Source organism: Quercus suber, unplaced genomic scaffold, assembly GCF_002906115.3.
Source record: "Quercus suber isolate HL8 unplaced genomic scaffold, Cork oak 2.0 scaffold_312, whole genome shotgun sequence".
NCBI classification, from domain to species: domain Eukaryota; kingdom Viridiplantae; phylum Streptophyta; class Magnoliopsida; order Fagales; family Fagaceae; genus Quercus; species Quercus suber.
Window position 1 is genome coordinate 279,642 of NW_027069768.1, and position 9,071 is coordinate 288,712.

Here is a 9,071-nt window from a genome sequence, read left to right on the forward strand (position 1 = left end):
TGGTAAATTAAACCTTACAAGGCTTTGAGTCCTAGTTACAACCTATGCAAAAGCGTATAAAGCTTTTGGTCCTAGTTACAATCTACCAAAATTAAAAAGAAAGACAAAGCATAGGTCTACCTATCCAAAAGAACTAAGTTCGGAGGCTAGGTTACAGAATGGGAAGGTGCTAGACACTCATTCTGCCTAGACAAAGTCTGGTATTCTAGACTCTAATGACTAATATACCATTTTTGCATGATATGAATGATATGTTGAACATACATGACACACTTAACCAAAACTAAGTCACATAAATCTATCTTATGAATGTATCCTATTTTTTAGAAAAATTCATATCTATTTTGTGAATTAAAAAAATTTGAGATTTGTAAAGCAAACTCAGATCTATTTTTGTGTAAATAAAAAATTAGATTTGTAAGGAAAATTAGATTTGTTTTTATGTAAAGAAAGGAACAAGATTTTTGTAAAAAATGTCAGATATGTTTTAATGTAAATAAAAAGAACAAGGTTTTTACTAAAAAATATCAAATCTGTTTTGGAACAAAGCTAAAAATGGTGAATTTTATTAAGAAAAATCAGATCTGATTTGTGAATAAGAAAATCTAGATTTGTAAAGAAAAAATCAGATCTTTTTTTTTTTTTTTTTATGAATAAAATAAGAAGAAGACTTTTTTTAGAAGAGGAACTACACTTATGAAAATAAATCTATGTTACATGCATCAAACAAAAACCATCTCAACTTTTAACTTTTTCTTTTAAACTTCCAAAAACTGCTATTTTTGTGACAAAGAAAATTTTCTCAAAAAGATTAGATTTGTATTTAATGAAAATACAGATCAGTTTTGTGCGCAAAAAATCAGATCTATATTTAGTGAAAATACAGATCAATTTTGGTGTGTAGAAAAAATAAGATCTGTATTTAATGAAAATACAGATTAGTTTTCATGTGTAAAAAACATTAGATCTGTATTAAGGAAAATACAGATCTGTTTTGATGTGTAAAAAAAAAAAAAAAAATCAGATCTGTATTTAAGGAAAATACAGATTTATTTTTGTATGTTAAAAAATCTGATCTGAAAAATTCAAATCAGTTTTAGTTTTTTTTTTTTTTTTTTTTTTTTATATTTTTGTATGTTAAAAAATCTGATCTGAAAAATTCAAATCAGTTTTATTTTTTTTTTTTTTAATCTTTGTTAATTAACAGATTTTTGAGACTCAAAAGAGAAATCATAACAACAAAAATATACTAAGAACATTTTTTAAAGAAAAGTTTAACAACACATGGCAACAACATCAGAAATCAAAAATAATAAAAGCATCCTAAAGCTATTCATGCATCATCAAGTAGAATTAACTAAAAGGAATAGAAAAAGAAAAGAAAAACGACCTCTTGCATGAGCGTGCTCTTCTTAGTGAAGGAATATTTTAGGGTTCAAAGAAATTTATTCAATTCTTTGAAACCTAAAAAATTTTGCTTATAGAAAAGAAATCCCTAAGGCCAGAGCTTCTAGAACGTCTTTAACGTAAGAGGGAAATGAAAAGAAGAGAAGAGCCAGAAAGAGGGGGGTTCAGAGAACGTGAAAAAGTGTGCTGAGTTTTGAGATGTAGCATCTATTTATAAGGGCTGAGATGTTCGAAAAATTAGCTAAATGATCAGAATACAAACTAGAACACATCCTTATCTCTAAAAAATAAAAAAGGATGTGTTTTTATCTCAATCCAAGTGCCCTTGGGCTGGGGCCCACGTTTGTTCCAATCGGCACTTAAAAACTGCCAAACAGCACTTGGAAAGTGCCAATCGGCACTCCAAAAGTGCTAAATGGCCCTTTTGGGTGCCAGTCTCACGTTTGAGTTTTGGTCCACTTTGGACCACTTTTTTGAGGTTTCTTTAGCCAGGACTTGCACTTAGACGCGTTTTTAATCCATATTCTAAAAATTAGACCTCTTTTCTAATGATTCAAGTCTTTTCAGTAATGATTATCTTGTAGATAAATACTCAAAAAAGTATTGATTATCCACAATTTTGTAGTTATCTGATTATCTCTTTTATTCCTATGCAAGTAAGCTTATTTTTTACACTAACTGTCAACTAATCACAAAATTATTTAATAAATTTTAATTATCTAGCCAATCAAAACTAATTTAAATTAATCATGCATGATTGGTTTTACCTAAACAAAATGCATGCAGACTGTGCAAACTTGACCATGCGATATCTTGCAATTCGACTATCCGATTTTAAAATTGGGCATACCATCGCAACCATTGGAACCTCAAAATCATTTTTATGATATGCAATGAATGAATTAATGCATGTAATGCAATCATGAATTTGGGGTATATGAATGGTCATTCTAGCCATCTTCCTTGATTAAATTATGGATGCAAAATTGAGTGTCTACAATATATATTATAGCAAGCAAACATAATCCAAAAATAAATCTATATACAAATTTGTCCCTACTTAATTCTACACTTGTATGCCATGCTTTAATTGGTCACATAATTTCTACCTCAGCAATTTCATATAACGTATTTGCAGTAGCAGTTTCATATTGACTCAATATCTCAAAGTCATTTGTGATGCTATATCTCTTCCCAAAAATACTTATTGTATTGTACAATTCAAGCATTGTTGGCCTCTGACCTGGGAAGGGCTTTAGACAAGTAAATGCAATTCTAAAGAACTGAAAGATTTCACAGTCAAATCCTCGGCCAATCAAAGATTTATCAACGACACTGTAGACATCAGAAAAACTTGTCAAAAGATGAGTAATCCAATCAACCAAACTCTCATTCAAATTGTTTGGATAACTATTTATTTGAATGGATTCCTTCCCTATAATTAGCTCAATAAGCAAAACTCCAAAGTCAGAGACATCCCTTTTAACAAAACCGAACTCCCAAACCCCACTGTCTACGAAAGCGCTATTGCTCAAATCAATGTCAATTGAATCCATGAACATTACCTCCATAACTCGGAATTTTTACACCTCCAAAATTTGATATCTTTGGCTTAAAATTCATATCAAGTAACACAGAGTTTGAATTCAAGTTAAGATGGACTACTCGGAATTTGCACTTATGGTGAACATAGTTGTGAAATCCGGACCGGACCAGACGGTTTGACCCGGTTACCAGTGACCCGGGCCCCAATCTAGTTCTTTAGTGAGTGAAAACCGGTTCTGAAATTAATTAGCTAAAACGCGTGCTCCAGGAATAGAACCAGCGACCTCCTAGGATTTTTGGACCTTTGTCCAACACGCTAACCACTGAACCACTAGGCTTCCTTGATTCTTCTTGAAACTTATATTTTATTTATTTTAATTCTACAAGATTAATAGTTTTGGATTTAATTTTATCACTATTTACTTAATAGTATTTTTTTTTCTTTTTTCTTTTTTTGGTTCAAGAATTATTCTTTCACATCAATAAATATGAATATGAAAATTGTAAATTTATGTTAAAAATGATGTTATTTTAAATTAAAATGCATTTTTTATTTGAAAGAATAATAAATAAAATTTTTAAAGCTTGTTTATATTTATTATTTTCTATTCACTTTATAAAAATAATGAAAATACATTTGAAAGTTGTTTTAATTGCTTAATTTTTTTTAAGGGTAAATTTTCATATTTTTACACATTTAATACATTTATTTGTATTTTAATTAATATTAAATTAATTTTAACGTCATCACGGTTGGACCTCGGTTGGACCTCGGTCTGACCTTAAAAACCTTGAACCTCTCCCTTCTCTGGTTCTTTGAACGGTCTGGGTTTGAAAACCTTGATGGTGAAGCCATGCTAAGCCCCTTGCTATCCCAATGGCAATTTTAATCCTCAAAGGCCAATCCAAGATCTTATCCATGCTCTCCCCTACATGTAGCCAATCATAAAGATTACCATTCGATATATATTTGTACACTAGAAGTTTTTCCTTCCTTCTCTACAGAACCCAAGATGGGAACTAAGTTATTGTGTTTCAATGTACCAAGAGCTAATAACTCTAAAATGAACTACTTCTCAAATGATTGACAACCATATACCTCTTAACTGGAAGGATGAACCATTTGGAAGCACTACCTTGTACATCATCTTGATCTTTCCCAACTCATTGGAATTGTTTGTGCTGAAATTGCTAGTTGCCTCACTAAGTTCTGTAAAGTTCATCCTTGGAACCATTTCCTCCAACTTATACAGCTATGAATCAAATTATTTGCCATTTTGTGTTATTATTAACCATATATTTCAACAAAATTGAACAAATAGATGTTTCTTGTAATTGCCAAAGGCGTTGTAGCTGAATTGGCACGTCCCCATATACAAAGTGCTTAGGGGTTTAGGGGGAGAAGGGTTTGAGCTGCATGTTAGCAACATGTTGTAATTATTTCTCAAAAAAAAAATGTTTCTTGTAATTATTTATGCCACATGTCCAATTATTTAATTAAATGCTAAATTTATGCCTAATTATTTCAATTACCTAAAAACACCATCATATTCCCACCACCCCACCACCACCTTTGCTGGCAGCCACTATGGTCACAGCCAATTGCCACCACCAAGCCTACCACCTCCGACGAAACTCGTCACTCTTCCACTTTTGTCCCTCCCAAACCCATGAAGAAGATGGCAACTGGAGCAAAAATATATGGCCTCTATACGGTGGCAACCCATTGTGTTGTTTGGTTGTACTGATTTGGGTCAAGGTTATTGCAGATGGTTGCAATTAATGGTTTGTGAGATTACGTGATGATCTTTGAAGGTGAGTCCCGGAGATCGTGGTTGGACAGTTTCGAACCCAAGGTAATAGTTCATTCAGACCGTTTTAGGCTAGGCATGAAGCAAATGGATTCAACATAGAACGTAATAAAAGAATTACTCTGACACGTTAGTATCCTTTAGAAGAGATTAAAATTATCTCTTAATTAACTCATATCACTTGGCTGCCGGCAAAGGTGGGGATGGGGCTGTGGGAATATGACGAGATTTTTTAATGTCTATTTATTTTAGGTAATTGAAATAATAAGACATAAATTTTGCATTTAATTAAATAAATGGACATGTTGCATATTTTTATTTGTGGAGTATAAAGAGGAGCAGGAAGATGAGACAGAAAATTTGGACTTATTGTTGTACTCCTAAAATATTATACCGTTTTTCTTAACATATCTAATGTCTTAGTTATAATGTATAGAGAGAATATAACTTTATTGCCCCATTTTTTTAAAGTCACAGATTACCCAAAAATAGAAAATAAAAAACCAGTAAAGGACAATAAAATATTATTATAGAAAACAAACATAAATCCAAATCTGTTTCAGACTTAGGATGCCATGCTGTAATTTGCCTATGTAATTTCAGCCTCTGCGATTTCACCAGAGGTACTTGCAGTGGCAATTTTAGATTGCCTCAATATCTCAAAGTTACTTGTGAGGCGATCTCTCCCCAAAAATACGAATTTTATTGTATAGTTCAAGCATCGTTGGCCTTTGACTAGGAAAGAGTTTAAGACAAGTATATGCAATTCTAAGTAACTCAAAGATTTCATCTTCAAATCCTCAGCCAATCAAAGATTCATCAATCATATTGTAGAGATCAAAAGAGCTAGCAAAAGATGAGCGATCCAGTCAACCAAACTCCCATTGGAATTGTTGGCAAAATTATTAATTTCAATGGATTCCTTCCCTAAAACTAGCTCAAGAAGCAAAATTCCAAAGTCGTAGACATCCTTTTTTACATACCCCAACTCCCAAACATCACTACCTATAAAAATGCCATTGCCTCTTAGGTTCTTGAACATTTCCCCTCCAAAATTCGATATTATTGAGTCACCAAAATTCGATATTTTAGGCTCAAAATTATGATCAAGTAAGATAGAGTTTGAACTCAAGTTGATATGGACTACACGGAAATTGCAATCATGATGAAGCCATGCTAGGCCTCTTGCTATTCCAATGGCAATTTTAATCCTCGAAGGCCATTCCAAGATCTTAGTCCTACATTTCGCTGCATGTAGCCAATAATAAAGGTTACTATTGATATATATTTGTACACCAAAAGCTTTTCCTTCCTTTCTCTATAGTATCCTGATAAGGGAACTATGTTATTGTGTTTCAATATACCTAGAGCCAAAAGCTCAGACACGAATTGTCTCTCAAAAGATTGGGAATCATGTAACCTCTTAATCGCATGGGGCAGACCATTTGGAAGCACTTCCTTGTGCATCATTCCGAACTTTCCCAATCTAATGATATTGCTTGTGTTAAAATTGCCAGTTGCCTCATGAAGTTCTGTAAGGCTCATTCGGGTAACCATTCTCTCCAACTTGAAAATCTGTGGATCAAAATAATCTGTCAAGATTTTTTTACCCATCACTAGTAAGGGATGCATGACATCATAAGGGTGTAAATTTTATTTTCTTATTTTTAGTGTTCTTCGCACTCAATATAGAGTTCATATATATGCAGTGGGGAAGCCTGGAATTCGTCTTTGGAGGAGCTGAATAAAAAATGAGTGAGTAGATTCTTTTAGCTATATATATTATATTAATACCATATACAATGGTCTAAAGTAGTGTTAGAAATTTAGAACCAAAAATATATTATATTTTAAATTATCATATTTCTTTCTTTTGAATAATGAATTAGTAGTTTTTTTTTTTAATTTTCTCCTACATTTTCAACTTAGTACGTATGGGTTTCCTTTACCTTTCAATTTAAACTTCAGTTATTCTATAAGAAAAGTAAAATGAAAACATGCTAAGTAGAAAATGTAGGAGAAAAAATTTTAGTGATGAGAAAAAGTACCTCTATGTTTTTTTCTTGATCGAAGCCAAGGGTTGGCAATTGGGTAACTTGATCAACTTCTTTACCCTTCTTCTTCCTGCTCGCTGTCAACACTGTTGCGCTTGTTCGCATCTTCTTACTTCTCTTCTTTGATCCCACCCAAAGATTAAAATAGTGCGTAAAAAAAACTGTATATAATATAACAAAAACCACAAAACCAACTAGAAACCCATTTTTGAAAGAAACTTCGAAAGCCCATTTATGATTTTTACATGAATCCGATGGCCCTCCACAAAGTCCACTTTTATTTACATCGCTCTCAGGCATAAGACATAAGTCTGAACACTAAAGAAGTAAAGATTCGAATTCTTAGCCAAATCAACTGACTGAGTTGCTTAAGGATTCCAGTAGCCGAGAGTCCAAGAAGAGGTTAAGAAATTGAGTGGGTCTTCCAAGTCCCAAGAGATATCAATCTGATCAGAAGAGAATGGAGAATAAAACTAAAACCATTTGCGATTGATAGTTTAGCAGCATGAGTATTGACACGAAGAAATAAGATGAAAGGAATTAGATGGAATAATAATAATACCATAAAAGAAATTAAATTGTAACATCTTTTGGTTGTAGAAGCATTAATTAAGCATCAAACCAAAAAAACAACGTACTCATTTGGATGATAACAGGAATGAAAGTGTGGCTAATCAGTACTTAACGAATCAAAAGATCGGTTTAATTTGAAAGAGTCCTCTTAATCTTAGCTATAAAAAGAGAACAGAAATAGGATGGTTCCATACATTTCCAAAGAAGGACACGCCTCTTTTCCTTCGGCCAGGAAAATGTGGAACGTAAAAGCAGCGGGTCAACTACAGAGTCAAAGTTTGTTATGTTTTTCCACGTAACAGTTAGGTACGTTTGTTGAGCCAAGCTACTGTTTACAACTATTATGACTGGAGATAAAGCTTCAAACTTTTACTACCACTCTTGGAGCATCTTTTGGATTAGATCCTTGCATCTTTTGGGATTAGATCCTTTGCACGTGGAGCAATTCTTCTCATCTCTGCGGTTTATTTAATTCAATGGCTCCTAATTTTCTTGGAATACTCATTGCCAATCCTGACCGCATTTATATCTGTATTCAAGGTTGTTTTTCGCCGATACAAGGAGAAAGTATATTATCATTCAGAAATACCAAATTTGGACTTGAAAAATTCCCAAAGTTGGAGGAAGCGATCTATGAAGCCAATAACGTTCCAGTAAATAATCTTAATATTGTATTGAAAAATTCTACTTTGTTGAAGCAAATAGTACAAGTATACACACAAACAACAACTAAAAGACTAGGTTAATTACATTTTATCCACTTATATGATTTGTGCCATTTTAAGATAGGTTTACCAAGTTTTAATACAAATTCATTTAACTCACATAAAAATATGTAAATTTTATTCAACATAAATTTGAATTTTAAATATATAATTGAGTAATTAAAAGTTTTTTACGGTTATGTAGATAAATTATTCATTGAAACTTTAATGTCCCCAACCATTTTTCCCACCAAAAAAAAAAAAACCACATTTCATTTTGTCTTTCTTTGATTATATATATAGAATTTGGATGGAACTTTATTGGGTTATAATATGAACTTTTAATTTTTATGCTATTAATACTTTAATTGATATTAGTATGAAATAAGATTTGAGAAAAAATTACTTATTTATAATTTTTATGTAGTTACAAAATTTAAAAATTAGTTCCCAATAATTACTACAACAGCACGCTTCTTAATCAAATAAAAACACAACCTGATCTTCAACTGGGTACAAAGCTTGGTATGGTTTAACATTTAGAATTATTAAAATCGTTTGCTTGCCTGCATCAATGATCACCTATAGTTGGGTTAATCATGATCTCATAGACCAGAGTAATGTAATTTTTTCAAATCTTTTGGTCAATGGTTATAGATCTAGAATAATTTAACAGTGGCCCATGCAAACGAACAAATACAAATTGAGAGGTAACTCTTTATCAGAAATGATGGCTGAGTGTTGCCAATAAGCAGTTATACAAGTAGTCTACCAACATAATCTCAAGATGCATCTGATTCAACAAAGAAAAAAAGATCTATTTTGGCAATTTGAACAATTATTCTAAAGTCTAAATGGGTACATGCCAAGTAACGAATACAAATCTTTGGTTTCATTCTTTGTATTCTACTTTATTTTCCACCAGTTACAACTTGTCATATAATTTATTTTTTCATTTTAAACTTTGGTTATTTTAT

The 9,071-nt window shown here is 32.0% G+C and overlaps 1 long non-coding RNA gene across 1 annotated transcript; it reads right to left on the bottom strand.

Moving 5' to 3' along the window:
- Positions 1-5,198: 5,198 nt before the first annotated feature.
- LOC111989627 (uncharacterized) lies at positions 5,199-7,109 on the bottom strand. The gene is made up of 2 exons (XR_010632738.1): positions 6,812-7,109; positions 5,199-6,338 (listed from the first exon to the last, which is right to left on the bottom strand). It is a non-coding gene; the product is annotated as an uncharacterized LOC111989627 (long non-coding RNA).
- Between the last annotated feature and the right edge of the window lie 1,962 nt (positions 7,110-9,071).